Source organism: Kogia breviceps, chromosome 7 (assembly GCF_026419965.1).
Source record: "Kogia breviceps isolate mKogBre1 chromosome 7, mKogBre1 haplotype 1, whole genome shotgun sequence".
Taxonomy (NCBI): Eukaryota; Metazoa; Chordata; class Mammalia; order Artiodactyla; family Physeteridae; genus Kogia; species Kogia breviceps.
The window spans coordinates 67,332,968-67,353,645 of record NC_081316.1 but is presented as its reverse complement, the minus strand read 5'-3'; the positions used below and the strand labels follow the sequence as shown (position 1 = coordinate 67,353,645).

The window sequence follows — 20,678 nt, the reverse complement described above, 5'->3', positions numbered from 1 at the left end:
CAGGGTGCGGAGGGCAAAGCGGAGAGATTCCCGCACACAGAGGATCGGTGCCAACCAGCACTCACCAGCCCGAGAGGCTTGTCTGCTCACCCGCCAGGGAGGGCGGGGGTTGGGAGCTGAGCCTTGGGCTTCAGTCAGATCCCAGGAAGAGGTCTGGAGTTGGCAGAGTGAAAACAGCCTGAAGGGGTTAGTGCACAACGGCTAGCTGGAAGCCGGGAGGGAATCCGGAAGAAGTCTGGAGCTGCCGAAGAGGCAAGAGACCTTTGCCTTCCTCTTTGCTTCCTGGTGCGCAAGGAGAGGGGTTTAAGTGTGCTGCTTAACAGAGCTCCAGAAATGGGTGCAGAGATGCCAAAGAGACAAGAGACTTTTGCTTGCCTCTTTGTTTCCTGGTGAGAGAGAAGAGGGGATTAAGCACACCACATAAATGATCTCCAGAAATGGGCATGGAGTTGCCGAAGAGACAGGAGACTTTTTCTTGCCTCTTTGCTTCCTGGGGAGCAAGGAGAGGGGATTAAGCGCACAACGTAAAGGAGCTCCAGAAACGGGCGAGAACCATGGTTGTCAGAGTGGACACCAGAGACGGGTGTGGGACGCTAGGGTTGCTGCTGCCGCCACCAAGAGGCCTGTGTGAGAGCACAGGTCACTCTCCACACCTCCCCTCCCGGGAGCCCGTGCAGCCTGCCACTGCCGGGGTCCTGGGATCCAGGGACAGCTTCCCCAGGAGAAAGCGCAGCATGCCTCGGGCTGGTGCAGCGTCATGCTGGCCTCTGCCGCTGCAGGCTCGCCCCGAATCCGTGCCCCTCCCTCCCCTTAGCCTGTGCCAGAGCGCCCGAATCAGCTGCTCCTTTAACCCCGTCCTGTCTGAGCAAAGAGCAGACGCCCTCGGGTGACCTACATGCAGAGGGGGGGCCAAGTCCAAAGTTGAACCCCAGGAGCTGTGCGAACAAAGAGGAGAGGAGTAGGTCTCTCCCAGCAGCCTCAGAAGCAGTGGATTAAAGTTCCGCAATCAACTTGAAGTGCCCTGCATCTGTGGAAAACCTGAATAGACAGCGAAATATCCCAAGTTGAGGAGGGGGACTTTGGGAGCAACATATATTATTATTTTCCCCTTTTTATCTTTTTGTGAGTGTGTATGTGTGTGCTGCTGTGTGAGATTTTGTCTGTATAGCTTTGATTTCACCATTTGTCCTAGGGTTCTGACCAATTTTTTTTTTCATAAAATTTTTCTTCTTATTATTTTTTATTTTAATAACTATATTTTATCCTACTTTATTTTGTCTTCTTCCTTCCTTTCTTCGTTTCTTCCCTCTGTTCCTCGATCCATCTTTCCTCCCATCCTTCCTTCCTTTCTTCCTCCCTTTCTTCCTCCCTTCCTTTCTTCCTACCTTTCTTTCTTTCCTTTCTATATGTTTCTCCCTTTTATTTTGAGCCGGGTGGATTAAAGTCTCTTGGCACTCCAGCTAGGCGTCAGGGCTGTGTCTCTGAGGTGGCAGAACCAACCTCAGGGCACTGGTTCACAACAGACCTCCAAGCTCCATGCAATAACAAATGGCGAAAATCTCCCAGAGATCTCCATCTCAACACCAAGACCCAGCTTCACTCAACGACCAGCAACGTACAGTGCTGGACACCCTATGGCCAACAAATAGCAAGACAGGACTACAGCCATATCCATTAGCAGAGAGGCTGCCTAAAATCATAAGGCTACCAACATCCCAAAACACACCACCAGACGTGGACCTGCCCACCAGAAAGACGAGATCCAGCCTCATCCACCAGAACATAGGCACTAGTCCCCCCAACCAGGAAACCTACTCAACCCACTACACCAACCTTAGCCACTGGGGACAGTCACCAAAAACAATGGGAACTACGAACCTGCAGCCTGCAAAAAGGAGACCCCAAACACAGTAAGATAAGCAAAATGAGAGGACAGAAAAACACACAGCAGATGAAGGACCAAGATAAAAACCCACTAGTCCTAACAAATGAAGAGGAAATAGGCAGTCTACCAGAAAAAGAATTCAGAATGTTGACAGTAAAGATGATCCAAAATCCTGGAATTAGAATAGACAAATTGCAAGAAACATTTAACAAGGACCTAGAAGAAATAAAGAGAAAGCAAGCAATGATGAGCAAAACAATAAATGAAATTAAAAATACTCTAGATGGGATCAATAGCAGAATAACTGAGGCAGAAGGACGGATAAGTGACCTGGAAGACAAAATAGTGGAAATAACTACTGCAGAGCAGAACAAAGAAAAAAGAATGAAAAGAACTGAGGACAGTCTCAGAGACCTCTGGGACAACATTAAATGCACCAACATTCGAATTATAGGGGTCCCAGAAGAAGAAGAGAAAAAGAAAGGGACTGAGAAAATATTTGAAGAGATTATAGTTGAAAACTTCCCTAATATAGGAAAGGAAATAGTCAATCAAGTCCAGGAAGCACAGAGAGTCCCATACAGGATAAACCCAAGGATAAACATGCCAAGACACATAATAATCAAACTGTCAAAAATTAAATACAAAGAAAACATATTAAAAGCAGCAAGGGAAAAACAACAAATAACACACAAGGGAATCCCCATAAGGTTAACATCTGATCTTTCAGCTGAAACTCTACAAGCCAGAAAGGAGTGGCAGGACATATTTAAAGTGATGAAGGAAAAAAACCTACAACCAAGATTACTCTACCCACCAAGGATATCATTCAGATTTGATGGAGAAATTAAAACCTTTACAGACAAGCAAAAGCTGAGAGAGTTCAGCACCACCACACCAGCTCTACAACAAATGCTAAAGAAACTTCTCTAGGCAAGAAACACAAGAGAAGGTAAAGACCTACAAGAACAAACCCGAAACAATTAAGTAAATGGTAATAGGAACATACATATCAATAATTACCTTCAATGTAAATGGATTAAATGCTCCCACCAAAAGACACAGACTGGCTGAATGGATACAAAAACAAGACCCATATATATGCTGTCTACAAGAGACCCACTTCAGACCTAGGGACACATACAGACGGGAAGTGAGGGGATGGAAAAAGATATTTCATGCAAATAAAAATCAGAAGAAAGCTAGAGTAGCAATTCTCATATCAGACAAAATAGACTTTAAAATAAAAACTATTACAAGAGACAAAGAAGGACACTACATAATGATCAAGGGATCAATCCATGAAGAAGATATAACAATTGTAAATATTTATGCACCCAACATAGGAGCACCTCAATACATAAGGCAAATACTAACAGCCATAAAAGAGGAAATCAAAAGTAACACAATCATAGTAGGGGACTTTAACACCCCACTTTCACCAATGGACAGATCATCCAAAATGAAAATAAATAAGGAAACACAAGCTTTAAATGATAGATTACACAAGATGGACTTAATTGATATTTATAGGACATTCCATCCAAAAACAACAGAATACACATTTTTCTCAAGGGCTCATGGAACATTCTCCAGGATAGATCATATCTTGGGTCACAAATCTAGCCTTGGTAAATTTAAGAAAACTGAAATCATATCAGGTATCTTTTCTGACCACAACGCTATGAGACTAGATATCAATTACAGGAAAATATCTGTAAAAAATACAAACACATCGAGGCTAACCAATACACTACTTAATAACGAAGTGATCACTGAAGAAATCAAAGAGGAAATCAAAAAGTACTTAGAAACAAACGACAATGGAGACACAACGACCCAAAACCTATGGGATGCAGCAAAAGCAGTTCTAAGAGGGAAGTTTATAGCAATACCATCCTACCTTAAGAAACAGGAAACATCTTGAATAAACAACCTAACTTTGCACCTAAAGCAATTAGAGAAGGAAGAACATAACCCCCCAAATTTAACAGAAGGAAAGAAATCATAAAGATCAGATCAGAAATAAATGAAAAAGAAATCAAGGATACGCTAGCAAAGATCAATAGAACTAAAAGCTGGTTCTTTCAGAAGATAAATGAACTTGATAAACCATTAGCCAGACTCATCATGAAATAAAGGGAGAAGACTCAAATCAATAGAATTACAAATGAAACAGGAGATGGAAAAACGGACACTGCAGAAATACAAAAGATTATTAGAGATTACTACAGGCAACTCTATGCCAATAAAATGGACAACCTGGAAGAAATGGACAAATTCTTAGAAATGCACAACCTGCCAAGACTGAACCAGGAAGAAAATATAAGCAGACCAATCACAAGCACTAAAATTGAAACTGTGATTAAAAATCCTCCAACAAACAAAAGCCCAGGGCCAGATGGCTTCACAGGCAAAGTCTATCAAACATCTAGAGAAGAGCTAACACTTATCCTTCTCAAACTCTTCCAAAAGATAGCAGAAGGAGGAACACGCCCAAACTCATTCTATGAGGCCACCATAACCCTGATACCAAAACCAGACAAAGATGTCACAAAGAAAGAAAACTACAGGCCAATATCACTGATGAACATAGATGCGAAAATCCTCAACAAAATACTAGCAAACAAAATCCAACAGCACATTAAAAGGATCATACACCATGATCAAGTGGGGTTTATTCCAGGAATGCAAGGATTCTTCAATATATGCAAATCAATCAACGTGATACACCATATCAACAAACTGAAGAAGAAAAACCATATGATCATCTCAATAGATGCAGAGAAAGCTTCTGACAAAATTCAACACCCATTAATGATAAAAGCCCTGCAGAAAATAGGCATAGAGGGAACTTTCCTCAACATAATAAAGGTCATATATGACAAACCCACAGCTAGCATCGTTCTCAATAGTGAAAAACTGAAACCATTTCCACTAAGATCAGGAACAAGACAAGGTTGTCCACTCTCACCACTCTTACTCAACATAGTTTTGGCAGTCCTAGCCACAGCAATCAGAGAAGAAAAAAAAATAAAAAGAATCCAAATCAGAAAAGGAGACGTAAAGCAGTCATTGTTTGCAGATGACATGATATTATACATAGAGAATCCTAAGGATGCTACCAGAAAACTACCAGAGCTAATCAATGAATTTGGTAAAGTAGCAAATAATACAAAATTAATGCACAGAAATCTCTGGCATTCTTATACACTAATGATGAAAAATCTGAGAGTAAAATTAATAAAACACTCCCATTTACCATTGCAAGAAAAAGAATAAAATATCTAGGAATAAACCTACCTAAGGAGACAAAAGACCTGTATGCAAAAAACTATAAGACACTGATGAAAGAAATTAAAGATGATACAAATAGGTGGAGAAATATACCATGTTCTTGGATTGGTAGAAACAACATTGTGAAAATGACTCTACTACCCAAAGCAATCTACAGATTCAATGCTATCCCTATCAAATTACCACTGGCATTTTTTACAGAACTAGAACAAAAAATTTCACAATTTGTCTGGAAACACAAAAGACCCCGAATAGCCAAAGCAATCTTGAGAACGAAAAATGGTGCTGGAGGAATCAGGCTCCCTGACTTCAGACTATACTACAAAGCTACAGTAATCAAGACAGTATGGTACTGGCACAAAAGCAGAAATATAGATCAATGGAACAGGATAGAAAGCCCAGAGATAAACCCACACACATATGGTCACCTTATCCTTGATAAAGGAGGGAAGGATATACAGTGGAGAAAAGACAGCCTCTTCAATAAGTGGTGCTGGGAAAACTGGACAGCTACATGTAAAAGTATGAAACTAGAACACTCCCTAACACCATATACAAATCAACTCAAAGTGGGTTAAAGACCTCAATGTAAGGCCAGACACTATCAAACTCTTAGAGGAAAACATAGGCAGAACACTCTATGACATAAATCACAGCAAGATCCTTTTTGACCCACCTCCTAGATAAATGGAAATAAAAACAAAAATAAACAAATAGGACCTAGTGAAACTTAAAAGCTTTTGCACAGCAAAGGATACCATAAACAAGACCAAAAGACAACCCTCAGAATGGGAGAAAATATTTGCAAACGAAGCAACTGACTAAGGATTAATCTCCAAAATTTATAAGCATCTCATGCAGCTCAATAACAAAAAAACAAACAAATCCAAAAATGGGCAGAAGAAATAAATAGACATTTGTCCAAAGAAGATATACAGATTACCAACAAACACATGAAAGAATGCTCAACATCATTAATCATTAGAGAAGTGCAAATCAAAACTACAATGAGATATCATCTCACACCGGTCAGACTGGCCATCATCAAAAACTCTAGACACAATAAATGCTGGAGAGGGTGTGGAGAAAAGGGAACACTCTTGCACTGCTGGTCGGAATGTAAGTTGATACAGCCACTATGGAGAACAGTATGAGGGCTCCTTAAAAAACTAAAAATACAACTACCATACGACCCAGCAATCCCACTCCTGGGCATATACCCTGAGAAAACCATAATTCAAAAAGAGTCATGTACCAAAATGTTCATTGCAGCTCTATTTACGATAGCCAGGACATGGAAGCAACCTAAGTGTCCATCAACAGATGAATGCATAAAGAAGATGTGGCACATATATACAATGGAATATTACTCATCCAGAAAAAGAAATGAAACTGAGTTATTTGTAATGAGTTGGATAGACCTGGAGTCTGTCATACAGAGTGAAGTAAGTCAGAAGGAGAAAAACAAATACCGTATGCTAACACATATATATGGAATCTAAGAAAAAAAATGTTATGAAGATATTAGTGGTAGTACGGGAATAACACACAGACCTACTAGAGCATGGACTTGAGGATATGGGGAGGGGGAATGGTCAGCTGTGATGAAGTGCAAGAGTGGCATGGACATACATACACTACCAAATGTAAAATAGGTAGCTAGTGGGAAGCTGCCGCATAGCACAGGGAGATCACCTCTGTGCTTTTTGACCACCTAGCGGGGTGGGATAGGGAGGGTGGGAGTGAGGGAGATGAAAGAGGGAAGAGGTATGGGAACATATGTATATGTATAACTGTTTCACTTTGTTGTAAAGGAGAAAGTAACACACCATTTTAAAACAGTTATAGTCCAATAAAGATGTTAAAAAAAAAAAAAAGAAAACCCAGAAATCCTGGGTTGAAGAACACAATAACTGATCTGAAGAATTCAATGGAGAGCTTTAACATCAGACTTGGTCAAGCAGAAGAAGGAATCAATGAAGTAGAAGATAAGGCATTTAAAATTATCCAGTTGGAGGAGAAAAAAAATTCAAAAGAGTGAAAAAAGCCTATGAGAGCCACAGGACACCATCAAAAGAATATTTGCATTATGAGAATCCTAGAAGAAGAAAAGAGAAACGGACAGAAAATATTTTTAAATGAAGAATGGCTGAAAACTGTACAAACCTGGGGAGAGAAATGGACATCCACAGTCACGAGACCCAAAGGGGAGCAAGCAGATTGTACCCCCAAAGAACTACAGAGACACATTGTAATTACATTGTCAAAAGTCAGACAAGAAAGAATTTTAACAGGAGCAGAAGAGCAACACATCATATACAAGGGACCACCCCCATAGACTACAGGCAGATTTCTCAACAGAAACTTTGTAGCCCTGGAGAGAATGGAGTGATGTATTCAAAATATTGAAAGAAAAAAAAGCCTGTCAATTAAGAATACTGTAACTGGCAAAGCAGTCTTTCAGAAATGAATGAGATAAAGACTTTCCCAAACAAAAACTGAGGGAGCTCATCACTACTAGATCTGCCTTAAAAGAAATACTAAATGGAGTTCTTCAAGCAGAAATGAAAGGATGCTAATTCACATAATAAAAAAACATGAATGTAAGTGTAAAACTAACTAGCAATGGTAAATATAAAAAGTGAGATTCTCTAATATTGTAATGGTGGTATATAGTTCACGTATAACTCTAAAAGTTAAAAAATAAACATAAAGAAGTAATCATAACTACAATAATGTATTTGATGCACAATATAAAATATATTAACTAAAACATCAATAACTTAAAATGGAAAAGGGGGAAAAGTAAACATGTAAAGTTTATGTATGCTATCAAAATGTTATCAAATTAAAATAGGATGTTAAAAACATGAGAAATTTTATGTAAGCCTCAGAGTAACCAGAAAGAAAAAAACCTATAGCAGTTATACAAACAATTATGATAAAGGAGTCAAAGAATGCCACTACAAAGTCATCAAGTCACAAAGAAGACAGAAAGGTAAAAAAAGAAGTCAGAACACTATTAACAAAATGCCAATAAAAGTCTTTACTATTAATAATTACTTTAAATGTGAATGGATTAAATTCATCAATCAAAAGACACAGAATGAATGAATGGATTTAAAAAACAAAAATCCAACCGTAAGCTGACTACAAAAGATTCACTTTAGTTTTAAAGACACACATAGACTGAGAGTGAAGGAACAGGTAAAACTATTTTAAGCAAATGGTAATCAAAAGAAAGCAGAGATAGCTATATTTATATCAGACAAAAGAGATGTTCAGCTAAAAATGGTCAAAAGAGACAAAGGGCATTATATAATGAAAATGGGGTCAATCCATCAAGAAGATATAACAGTTGTAAATATTTATGCAACCAACATCAGAGTATCTAAATATATATTTTAAAAAATACTTGGGCTTCCCTGGTGGCGCAGTGGTTGAGAATCCGCCTGCCGATGCAGGGGTCACGGGTTCGTGCCCTGGTCCGGGAAGATCCCACATGCCGCGGAGCAACTAAGCCCGTGAGCCATGGCCGCTAGGCCTGCGCGTCCGGAGCCTGTGCTCCGCAACGGGAGAGGCCACAGCAGTGAGAGGCCCGCATACCACAAAAAAAAAAAAAAAAAAAAAAAAAAAAAAAAAATACTAACAGAACTAACAGGAGAAATAAATAGGAATACAGTAATAGCTGGGGACTCTAACACCCACTCCCAACAATGGACAGATCACCCAGAAAATCAATAAGGAAACAGCATATTTGAATAACATTATAGACCAAATGAACCTAATAGACATATACAAACATTCCATCCAGCAACAGCAGAATACTCATTCTTACCAAGTGCACACAGAACATTTTTTAGGCTAGAATACATGTTAGTCCACAAAATAAGTCTCAGCAACTGCAGAATACTCATTCTTAGCAAGTGCACACAGAACATTTTCTAGGCTAGAATATATATTAGGCCACAAAATAAGTCCCAGCAAATTTAAGAAGACTGAAATCACACCAACTGTTTCCTGGCCACAATCATATGAAACTGTAAATCAATATCAGGAGGAAACCTTGATAATTCGCAAATATATGGAAATTAAACAACACACTCCTGAACAACCAATGCATCAGAGAAAAAATTAAAAAGAAAATTTAAAAAGTATCTTGAGACAAGTGAAAATGGAAATACAACATACCAAACCTTATGGGGTGGAGCAAAAACAATTCTAAGAGGGAAGTTTATAGCAATATACACATATATCAAGAAAACGAAAGACTTCAAATAAACAACCTAATTTTATATTTCAGGAACTAAAAAAATAAAATAAGCCCAAAGTTAGCAGAAGTAAGGAAATAATAAAGATTAGAACAGAAATGAATAAATAGAAAACAGGATGACAAAACTAAGAGTTGGTTCTTTGAAAAAATATATACAAAATTGACAAGGCTTTACCTTGACTAACCCAGGGGGAGGGGAGAGAGACAGAGAGAGAGACAGAGAAAGAGACAAAGAGATTGAGAACCTAAATAAATAAAAGTATAAGTAAAAGAGGAGGCATTACAACTGATACCACAGAAATACAAAGGATCATAAGAAATTACCATGAATAATTATATGTCAACTAACTGGACAACCCAGAAGAAATGGATAAATTCCTGGAAACATACACCTACCAAGTCTGAATCATGAAAAAATAGAAAATCTGAATAGTCCAATTTCTCTAAGAATAAATCAGTAATCAAAAGAAAATTCCCAATGAAGAAAAGTCCAGAACCAGATGGATTGATGGGTGAAAGTTGCCAAACACTTGACGAAGAATTAAAGCTAATTCTTCTCAAACTCTTCCAAAAAAGTGAAGAGGAGGGAATACTCCTGAACACATTTTATGAGACCAACATGACTGTGGTAACAAAGCCAAATAAGGCCATTACAAAAAAAACCCCAAAAAACTATAGACCAACATCCCTGATGAATACAGATGCAACAATTCTCAACAAAATACTAGCAAACCAAATTCAACAGCACAATAAAAAGATCATATCCCATGATTCATCCCTGGGATGCAAAAATGGTTCAACATATGCAAATCAACAAATGTGATTCATCAAATTAACAGTCAGATAAAAATCATATGATCATCTCAGTAGTTACAGAAAACACATTTGAAAAATTAACACCCATTCACAATAAAAATTATCAATGAACTGGGCATAGAAGGAAAGTACCTCAACATAATAAAGGCCATATATGACAAGCCCATAGCTAACAATACACTCAGTGGTGAAAGGCTGAAAAGCTTTTCCTCTAATGTCACTACCAGGATAAGGGTACCCACTCTCACATAGTACTGGAAGTTCTAGCCAGAGTAATCAGGCAAGAAAAACAAATAAAAGGCATCAGATTCAGAATGGAAGAAGTAAAACTGTTTTTGTTTGCAGATGACCTGATTTTATATATAGAAAATTCTAAAGACTCCACCAAGAAATGTTAGCACTAATCAATTCAGTAAAGTTACAGGACACAACATCAACATACAAAAATCAGATTTCTACATGCTAACAACAAATTAACTAAGAAGTAAATAAAGAAAACAACCCATTTACAATAGCATCAATAACAATAAAATACTTTGGAGTCAATTTAACCAAGTAGGTGAAAAACTTACACACTGAAAACTACGAGGCACTAATGAAACAAAATGAAGAAGACACAAATAAATGGAAAGACAACTCATGTTCGTGGATTGGAAGAATTAAAATTATTAAAATGTCTGTTCTACACAAAGCCATCTATAGATTCAATACAATCCGTATCAAGATTCCCAAGTCATTTCTCACAAAAATAGAAAAAAAAATCCTATAATTCATATGGAACTACCATAGATGCCAAATAGCCAAAATAATCCTGAGAAAGAGCAAAGTTTCCTGATTTTAAACTCTTACAAAGCTATAGTAATCAAAACAGTTTTGTACTGGCACAAAAACAGACACATAGACTAGTGGGAAAGAAACAAGAGCCCAAAAGTAGACTCACACACATATATGTTCAACTAATGTTTGACAAGGAAGCCACAAACTCAATGGTAAAAAGACAGTTTCTTCAATAAATGGTGTTGGGATAAATGTATATTCATGTGCAAAAGAATGAAACTAGATCCCTATTTCACAATATCCACAAAAATTAACTCAAAATTGATTAAAGACTTAAATGTAAAACCTGATACCATAAAACTCTCAAAAGAAAAAATAGAGAATAAGCTCCTTGACATTGGTAATAGCAATGATTTTTTTGGATATGCCACCTAAAACATAAGCAACAAAAACAAAAATAAACAAGTGGGACTACAGCAAACTAATAAGCTTCTGTACAGTAAATGAAACAATCAACAAAATGAAAAGGCAACCTACAGAATGGGAGAAAATGCTCTGAAACCACACATCTGATAAAGTGTCAATTTCCAAAATGTATAACAAACTCACACAACTCAATAGCAAAAAAACTTCAAATAATACAATTAAAAGTGGGCAAAGGACTCAAACAGACATATTTTCAAAAAAGATATTCTAATGGCCAACAGGTACATGAAAAGGTACTCAACATCACTAATCAACAGGGAAATGCTAATCAAAACCCCAATATATCACCTCACAATTGTCAGCATGGCTCCTATCAAAAAGACAAGCAATAACAAGTGCTGTTGGGGATGTGGAGAAAAGAAACTTTTGTATACATTTGTTGTGGATGTAAATTGGTATAGACAATATAGAAAATAGTACACAGGTTCCTCAAAAACTTAAAGATAGAAGTACCATATGATCCAGCAATTCAACTTCTGGGTATACATCCAACAGAAATCAAATCACTATCCTGAACAGATATCTGTACCCCCATTTCACTGCAGCATTACTTACAATAGCCAAGACATGGAAACAACTTAAACGTCCATGGGTAAATGAATGGATAAAGAAAATATGATACACACACACACACACACACACACACACACACAGAGGAAGATTATTCAGTCATAAAAAAGAAAGAATCTTGCCAGTTGTGACAACATGTATTGACCTTGAGGGCATTATGTTAAGTCAGACAGAGAAAGACAAATACTGTAAGATGTCAACTTATATGTGGGATGGGATCTAAAAACTCAAAGTCATAGAAACATAGAACAAATTGGTGTTAGCCAGAGGTGTGTGTGTGTGTGTGTGTGTGTGTAGAGGGAGAACTGCGTAAACGGGGTCAAAATGTACAAATTTCTAGTTACAAGATAAATAAGTTCTGTAAATGTAACATTCAGCATGATGACTATAGTTAACAAAATCGTATTGAATATTTGAAAGTTGCTAACACAGTAGACCTTACAAGTTCAAATCAGAAAAAAACTGTAACTGTAGGTGATGGATGTTAACTAAACTTATTGTGGTAATCATTTAGCAATACATACATATATCAAATCATGTACACCAAAAATACAATGTTATATATCAATATATCTCAATAAAACTGGGGGTTGGGAGCTAAACATATAACAAACTACCCAATAATCATAGACCTGGGCATTTATCCTAGAGAAACAAAAACTTATGTGGGCTTAAAAACCTGTACATAACTTTTCATAGCAGCTTTATTTATATAGTCAAAAACTGGAAACCACCAAAATGTTGTTCAATAAATGAATGAGTATACAGACTGTGGTACATTCTTACCATGAAGTATAACTCACCATTAAAAAGGAACAAACTACTATACACACAACAGCTTAGATGGATTTCAAGGACATTATCATGAGTGAAAAAACTCAATCTCAAAAGGTCACATATTGTTTGATTCCATTTCTATAATATTCTTGAAATGACAAAATTATAGGCATGAAAAATAAAATAGTGGTTTCCAGGGATTGAGGACTTTGTTGTGGGGAGTTGGGGGAGGTGGATATGCACAAAAGAGACTTGACTATGGCAACAGTTACAGGACTCTACACAGGTGATAAAATGACATGGAATTATACACACACGGTATCAATGTTAAATTCCTGGTTTTGAATTTGGACAATAATTATGTAAGATATAACCACTGGGGACATTGGGTGAAGGATACATGTGATCTCTCTGTACTATTTTTGTAACTTCCTGTTTATCTGTAATTATTTCAAAATAAAAATTAAAAGAAAAAGACGATATATAAATTCAAATCAGAAACTACTATGACATTACAGTTTTGTTCTTGTTCAAAACACTTAGAACATTCAAAGAAAATTTCCTTTTATTTTTGGTGGTTCCTCAGTTTTTAAAAGTAAGTTGAATGTAAAACAAAACAGCTAAAAGGTATCCAAACCTGAGATTTTCAAAAGGATAAAAACTATATTTCTTCATAGTGGCATAGGTCTTGAGAACATCAACTTAAAAAGCTCAACCACAAATTTTTTATATTAAGTTCATTGTCATTAAAAATATGAATGTAATTTGGATCTGTGTTGGATTAAGTCAATTATTCAGTCTCACTGTTCATGAATAAAAATTAAACACAATGATATACATATAAAGAAATTCTTCTACAAAGATAGTCACAAAAAGCAAACTTTACTAGAAATTTTCAAGTATTCTCAAATCTATTAGGATCATACATAGCTATTCACTTTTATAAATGTTGTTAAAAGATAAAGCCTGCCATGTATACTCTACACAGAATGACAAGTCCAAGAAGCTGAAACTTTCATTTCTTAAATTGGGTTTGAGTAAGTCTGTACTTATATATTTTGCAAATGGCAAAGAACCTGGGATTGAGAGCTGAAGGAACAGGGTCTTAGATGATCCATCACTTAGTAGTGACCCCTACTGAGGCTCTTTAAGCTTTGGCTTCCTCATCTGCAAAGTGGACACTCCAATTGCATTGTACTGTTGTGATGCTTAAATGATACTGATGTTAAATTAACGTTGTCAAATGGTATATAAAATATTAATGGTTAAAATCAGTAATAACATATACTTTGCCAATAACATTATTAATTGTTAAATAATTCTTAAATCTTGGTAAAAGATTTGTAAGGCAATCTTTTTCCTCCAAAATATTCAGTAAATTCAACGTTATATTTCACTAATTTTAAGACACATTCTTTCACACTTAACATATCTGAAATTGATAGATAGGTATCTTATAATCACTTTAGTTAAATAACACTCATATTTGTCATCACATGTGTATGTGCATCAAAATATGAAGGATGTGTATCAGTGTCTTTGAAGAAAACCCTAAAGATAAAAATGGACACTCATTTAAGAAATGATACATCATTAATGCTCCTGATAACAGAGAACAATATTATGTAGAAAAACATGGACACTGAGATACTGAGTTGAAGGTGAATTAGAAGAGTTAGATTCTGAATGTGAGCATCTCAGCTAATTGATTTTGCTTACTTTTTTTTAATGTGTGTACAAGGTTGATGATTTTTTTTTTAAAAAGGGCTTTCCATAAGTACAAAAAATTCCAAGTCATGCAAAGCTGTGTCATAGTTTAAACGGCACTTTTCTTCTTTCTTAGTAGCACAAAAAACAGTCTTGTATTTTATAAGAATGCATCTCAGCTTCAACGAAATACCTTCCTGCCAAAAACATTTAATCAATTTTCAAAACTATTCTCTTGCTTTTTCTTTTAATGTGTTCCATTAAAATTTGATTTAAAAAATTATTCAATAAAAGTACAAGAATCAAGTCTAAGAACCAAGCCTTTGATATTAAGTAATGACAAAAGAGCATATGCAACTTGATAGAAGTGGAATATTAAACTAAAGCTGTGCTATGACTGATGTGGGCTTTCATTTCATTGGGTCTTCCACTGATATTAGTTTGGTCACTGATGTTTCAATATAGAGCATGTTTTCTGGCCTGTTCTATTCAATATTTATTACAGAGTGCTAACTATATGCCAGGTACTGAATTAGGCACTAGAGAGAGCATGAAGAATAAAGGCAGACATGATCCCTCCTTTCCTGATGTTTAGTATCTAGAAAAGAAGACTGTCAAATTATAAACTGCAATAAATACTGCAAGGAAACAACTGGGAAATAGATATAAAAATGAACAGTGGGTGGTATTCAACTTCAGATAATGACAATGTTAATAGTGAAGACTTATGTAGTGCTTACTCTGTGCCAGGCTCTGTACCACATGCTTCACACACTCTTTAATTTTCAAAACAACTACTATAAAATAGATAATACTATTGTCCCTATTTTACATACAGGGAAAATGAGGCTTAAGATATCTGAAATTGATAGATACCTTAAAATCACTTTTGACAGGCAGCAATCATGACATATTTGTCATTACATGTGTATGTGAATTAAAATGTGAAGAATGGGTTTTCAGTATCTTGGAACAAAACCCTAAAGATAATAATGGATAGCAAGTAAGGAAGGAGATGGGATGTAAACGCAGACACTCTGGCTCCAGAGCTCATGCTCTCATCCTCTACAATATTAGGAAGAGCCTTTCTGAGAAGATGTCACTTAAGCTGACACACGAATGACGACAAGGTAAGGGGCTGGTGAGAGAAATCATGTATAAAGCCCTAAAGTGGGAAAGGGTCCTTCAGTTTTAGGATATGAAAGAAGGCCAGCATTGCTGGAGTATATGAGAGCAAGTATAAGTATAATGAGAGCAAGAATGTTGGGGAGATAGGGTTACAGAAGGCTGGTGCTACCTCATACAGGATCCTATAGGCCACAAGGAACTGGAACTTTGTTCTAAGTGTAACTGGAATTATGGAAGACTGAACTAGACAGTGACATGATTTGATTCATTTTTTTAAATAATCTTTCTGGCTGATGTGTGAATAATGAATTGAGAGAAGGTAAGATAAATAGAGTCCAAGTCATTCATTTATTCAACAAATAACAGAAAATTTATGAAGCAACTATTATTGTAGTAAGCACTATTCCAGATATTGGGCATACAGTCAAAAACAATAGAGACAAGGTCCTCCACTCTGGAGTACACTTTAGAGTGGTGAACACACCTACAAACTCCTACATCCACAATTTCTCCCACTCTATTGAACATTTTCGATCAGTGTACAAATTTTAGTATCTCCCATCTTTAAACAAATATCAAGCAAAACTCTATCCTTTGAACTTTTACTCTCTTCTAGCTACCATCCTATTTTTTTTACTCCCAGAAAAACTTCTTTAAAGAACTGTCTGCAGTAACTTTGCCACCAGTTGTCATTGCAACCCACTACAATCAATTTCCTCTTTTTCACTCTGTTCAAATTGCTCATATCACTGGAACAAAAATTTTTTTAATTTGCATGGAATACAAAAGACCCCAAATAGCCAAAACAATCTTGAGAAAGAAGAACACAGCTGGAGAAATCACGCTCCCTGACTTCAGACTATATTACAAGGCTACAGTAATCAAAACAGTATGGTACTGGCACAAAAACAGACACATAGATAAATGGGACAGGTTAGAAAGCCCAGAAATAAACCCATACACTTACAGTCAATCAATCTACGATGAAGGAGGCAGGAATACTCAGTGGAGAAAAGACAGTCTCTTCAATAAGTGGTGCTAAGAAAACTGTACAGCTACATATAAAAGAATAAAATTAGAAAATTCTCTAATACCATATGCAAAAATAAACTCAAAATGGATTAAAGACCTAAATGTAAAACAAGATACCTAAATGTAAAACTCCTAGAGGAAAACAGGCAGAACACTCTTTGACATAAGTCACAGAAATATTTATTTTGATCTCTCCCCTAGAGTAATGGAAACAAAAGCAAAAATAAACAAATGGGATCTAATTAAACTTAAAAGCTTTTGCACAGCAAAAGAAACCATAAAAAAGACAACCTACCGAATGCGAGAAAATATTTGTAAATGATGCAAACAAAGGCTTAATTTCCAAAATATACAAACAGCTTATACAACACAATATCAAAAAAACCAAACATAAAATGGGCAGAAAACCTAAATAGACATTTCTCCAAAGAAGACATAGAGATGCCAATAGGCACATGAAAAGATGTTCAACATAGCTAGTTATTAGAGAAATGCAAATCAAAACACCTGTCAGAACGGTCATCATCAAAAAATCTACAAATAATAAATGCTAGAGAAGGTGTGGAGAAAAGGGAATCCTTCTACACTGTTGGTGGCAAAATAAACTGGTGCAGCCACTATGGAGAACAGTGTGAAGGTGCCTTAAAAAACTAAAAATAGAATCACCATATGATCTAGCAATCCCATTCCTGGGCATATATCCAGGAAAGACAAAAACTCTAATTAGAAGAGATACATGCACCCTTATGTTCACAGCAGCACTATTTACAATAGCCAAGACATGGAAGCAACCTAACTGTCCATTGGCAGATGAATGGATAAAGAAGATGTAGTGTGTGTGTGTGTGTGTGTGTGTGTGTGTGTGTGTGTGTGTATGTGTGTGTACACATACATATATATAATGGAATATTACTCAGCCATAAAAAAGAATGAAAAATGCCATTTGCAGCAACATGGATGGACCTAGAGATTATCATCTAAGTGAAGTAAGTCAGACACAGAAAGATAAATATCATATGATATCACTTATATGTGGAATCTAAAAAATGATACAAATGAACTTATTTAAAAAACAGAAATAGGCTCATAGACATGGAAAACAAACTGATGGTTACCAAAAGGGAAAGGGGGGGAGAGATAAATTGAGAATTTGGGGTTAAAATATACACACTGCTATATATACAATAAACAACAAGGACTTACTGTATAGAACAGGGAGTTTTATTCAATGTTTTGTTTGAAAAGAATATATATATATACATATATATATATAACTGAATCACATTGCTGTACACCTGAAATAAATCAACTATACTTCAATAAAATAAATGAATAAAATAATTAATCAAAGAAAAATAAATAAAATTGCTCCTGTCAATGTCACCACACTACCATCTTGTAGTCAAATGCTAACTTCACTCCCCTCATCTAATTAACCTCTCAGAAGTATTCACACTGTTAACTAGTTCCCCATTCTTTTCTGTGCCACAACACTTTCCAAGTTTCTTATCTCCTTCTCAGTCTAGTTAAGAGGCCTATAGCACTGTGATTAAGAGAATGGACTTCTAGACTTAGCTCTGAAGACAGGTTGTTTCAGGAGTGCTTATGGCATGGAGGACAGACATAGCAAGAGAATGTTTCCATTTCTTGAGCAAGATAGAAAACTAATCAGTATTTCAGGTGAGAAATATGGTGGTTTAGACTAGAGACTGTAGATGGAGAGAAATAGATTTTAGCTCTATTTTAGTAGTAGAACCAATAGAACTTTGAGACAGAACAGATACAGGAGTTAAAGGAAAAGCGGAAATCAAGGTTTTGCAATAGAATAAAAAGCTAATGAACATTACCTAAAAAAAAAATCACCAAATCTTAGAGATGATCTCATTTGATGCTTTTCCATTGAAACTGATACCTGGGAGAGGTTATGTGATTTACCCAAAGTCACATAGATAATTGGTGATAGAACTGAAAATAGAACACAAGTCTCTCAGAATCCTAAGAAGCCACAGATCAGGATCTGGAAAGATGACTACTACAAGCTTGCCGAGCTATCACTTTAGTCCTTTTTCCCCCTAACCAATGCAATAAAAAATACTATAATGCATTTTTGGGTTTATTGAAAATAGTTAGGCAAGCTATTAACTGCACACTTTATACTGCCTTAAGAAAAAAGGGAAGGAAGTAGACAGAATATAAATATCAGTATTAGCTCATGAAGAGTAAAATCTATTCTAAAAGTTCATCAAAAACATTTGCTGAAGTATATACTATTTGTAAAAGGCAAGGTACACATGAACTCCCCCTCGAGCAGTTACATTCTAATTTGCAAGATAACACACATATAAATAATTCAGGCCAATAAGGCAGTACTAGAATAATTGCCAAATGAATTATATAGACAATATATATATTTTTAAGTACTCTGTGGTAGTCCTTTAGGAAAAGTAAGGCTTGAGCTAAGCCCTGATGGACAAGTAAGAATTTAAAAAGTAGATAGGGAAGAGGATTAAAAAAACCTATAAAGAGTGTCCACTAGGGTACTAGGCTCAGGGCTGGGGGATAGGGAGTGGGAAGAGTGAACTTTTTACACATGTTCTGTGGAGACATTCTGTTTGGTATGACATTTGAGCTGAGATCTAAATGACAAAGAGGAACAAGAAACGTGCTGATGGGAGGAGAAGAGAACATTCTGAGTAGAGAAAACAAGAACAAATAACCACTACATTACCTGCCTTTATTAGGCTCTATACATTGAATACACAGAGCTTAGCTGAAAGGTAAAAGAGTGGACCATAAATTCCTAAATCTGAGTTTAAATAATTCCACAAATTCTCTTTCTCATCTGTTTCTCCATCAGTAAAAATTACTGCATAGAAGAGCATGGGATATAATGGACATAGAAGTGTTTCTAGAAATAGAAAAATAAATATACCAAAATTGTAAAAGTCAGTTCAAAAAGAAAGGAATGGAAAAGTGTTAATATGGTGCTTAGATACATAAAGTTAAAATCGGACAAATGACTTACAATCATTGCTGGTATGGGTAACAGTACTTTATACTTTACATATCTTTACATCTTCTCTTACTGTAGTTTTTTGTACATATCTTATCTTCTTTGCCAGATTGTAAGCAGATATAGCACCTGACACATAGTATTAGCTAAACTGATGTATGAAGCCAGTACTTCACTTTTACAGCCCTTTGAGGATTTGTGTTTGTGTGTGTTCAAGATCCCATTTACTTGCAAATGATTGGAGGGGAATGATGATATCACGAAAAGTTAACAGAAACAAATATAGATGAAAACAGAATAAAACCTATCTTAAAGAAGATGGAAATAAGCCGCAGGTAACAGTGTTAATTACTACTGCTGACTTTTAGTTAACATTCCCTGGCAGCCAAAGGAAGAAGGGAATCGGCTGAATCCCAGTGTCGCATTTAATCTACCACTAAGTTAGGCATTTAAATTCATCTACAGAGATGAACTTTTCCCTGGACCAAAACCCGCAAGGATCTTTGATCACAAGCAAATAACTGAGCAAAGGCACAGAGTTAACTATGAAGGGCTCCTGAAATTATGCAACTTGGTTCTGTTGCTTTCAGAACAAAGACCTCTGATAACAATGGGACCACCGGTGCCTCAACAGCAGAACCCTCAGTTTTCTCCCTAGGGCTCTGGCCCAGGCTTGGCAGCCACAAAAACCGCACCTGAGTCAATTTACGGCCTCAACACAGTTAGCTGTGTAGCAGCCTTGGATTCAGGCAGGGTCCGCGCCCTGCACTGGAGGCAATGCAGAGTCTTTGCCCCAGCCTTAGAAGGCAGGTTTCAGGGTGGGCTGCTAGGGTTGGAGTGTCTAGATGACTTTCGGCCTAAGGGGACGGGGGGGAGGAAGGCAACTCAGGGCCGCGGGAAACACAACTCTTGAGGGC

The 20,678-nt window shown here is 36.5% G+C and overlaps 1 protein-coding gene across 3 annotated transcripts in view; it reads right to left on the bottom strand.

Moving 5' to 3' along the window:
- Positions 1 to 20,678, bottom strand: part of KBTBD3 (kelch repeat and BTB domain containing 3) — a 61,533-nt gene that overhangs the window by 40,395 nt on the left and 460 nt on the right. The window contains exon 2 of one of the 3 annotated variants that reach the window (XM_067038549.1): positions 16,684 to 16,771. The exons of the other annotated variants lie outside the window; for them this stretch is intronic. The gene's annotated coding sequence lies outside the window, so the exon portion shown is untranslated. The remainder of the gene's footprint in view (positions 1 to 16,683; positions 16,772 to 20,678) is intronic. 3 annotated transcript variants of the gene reach the window in all.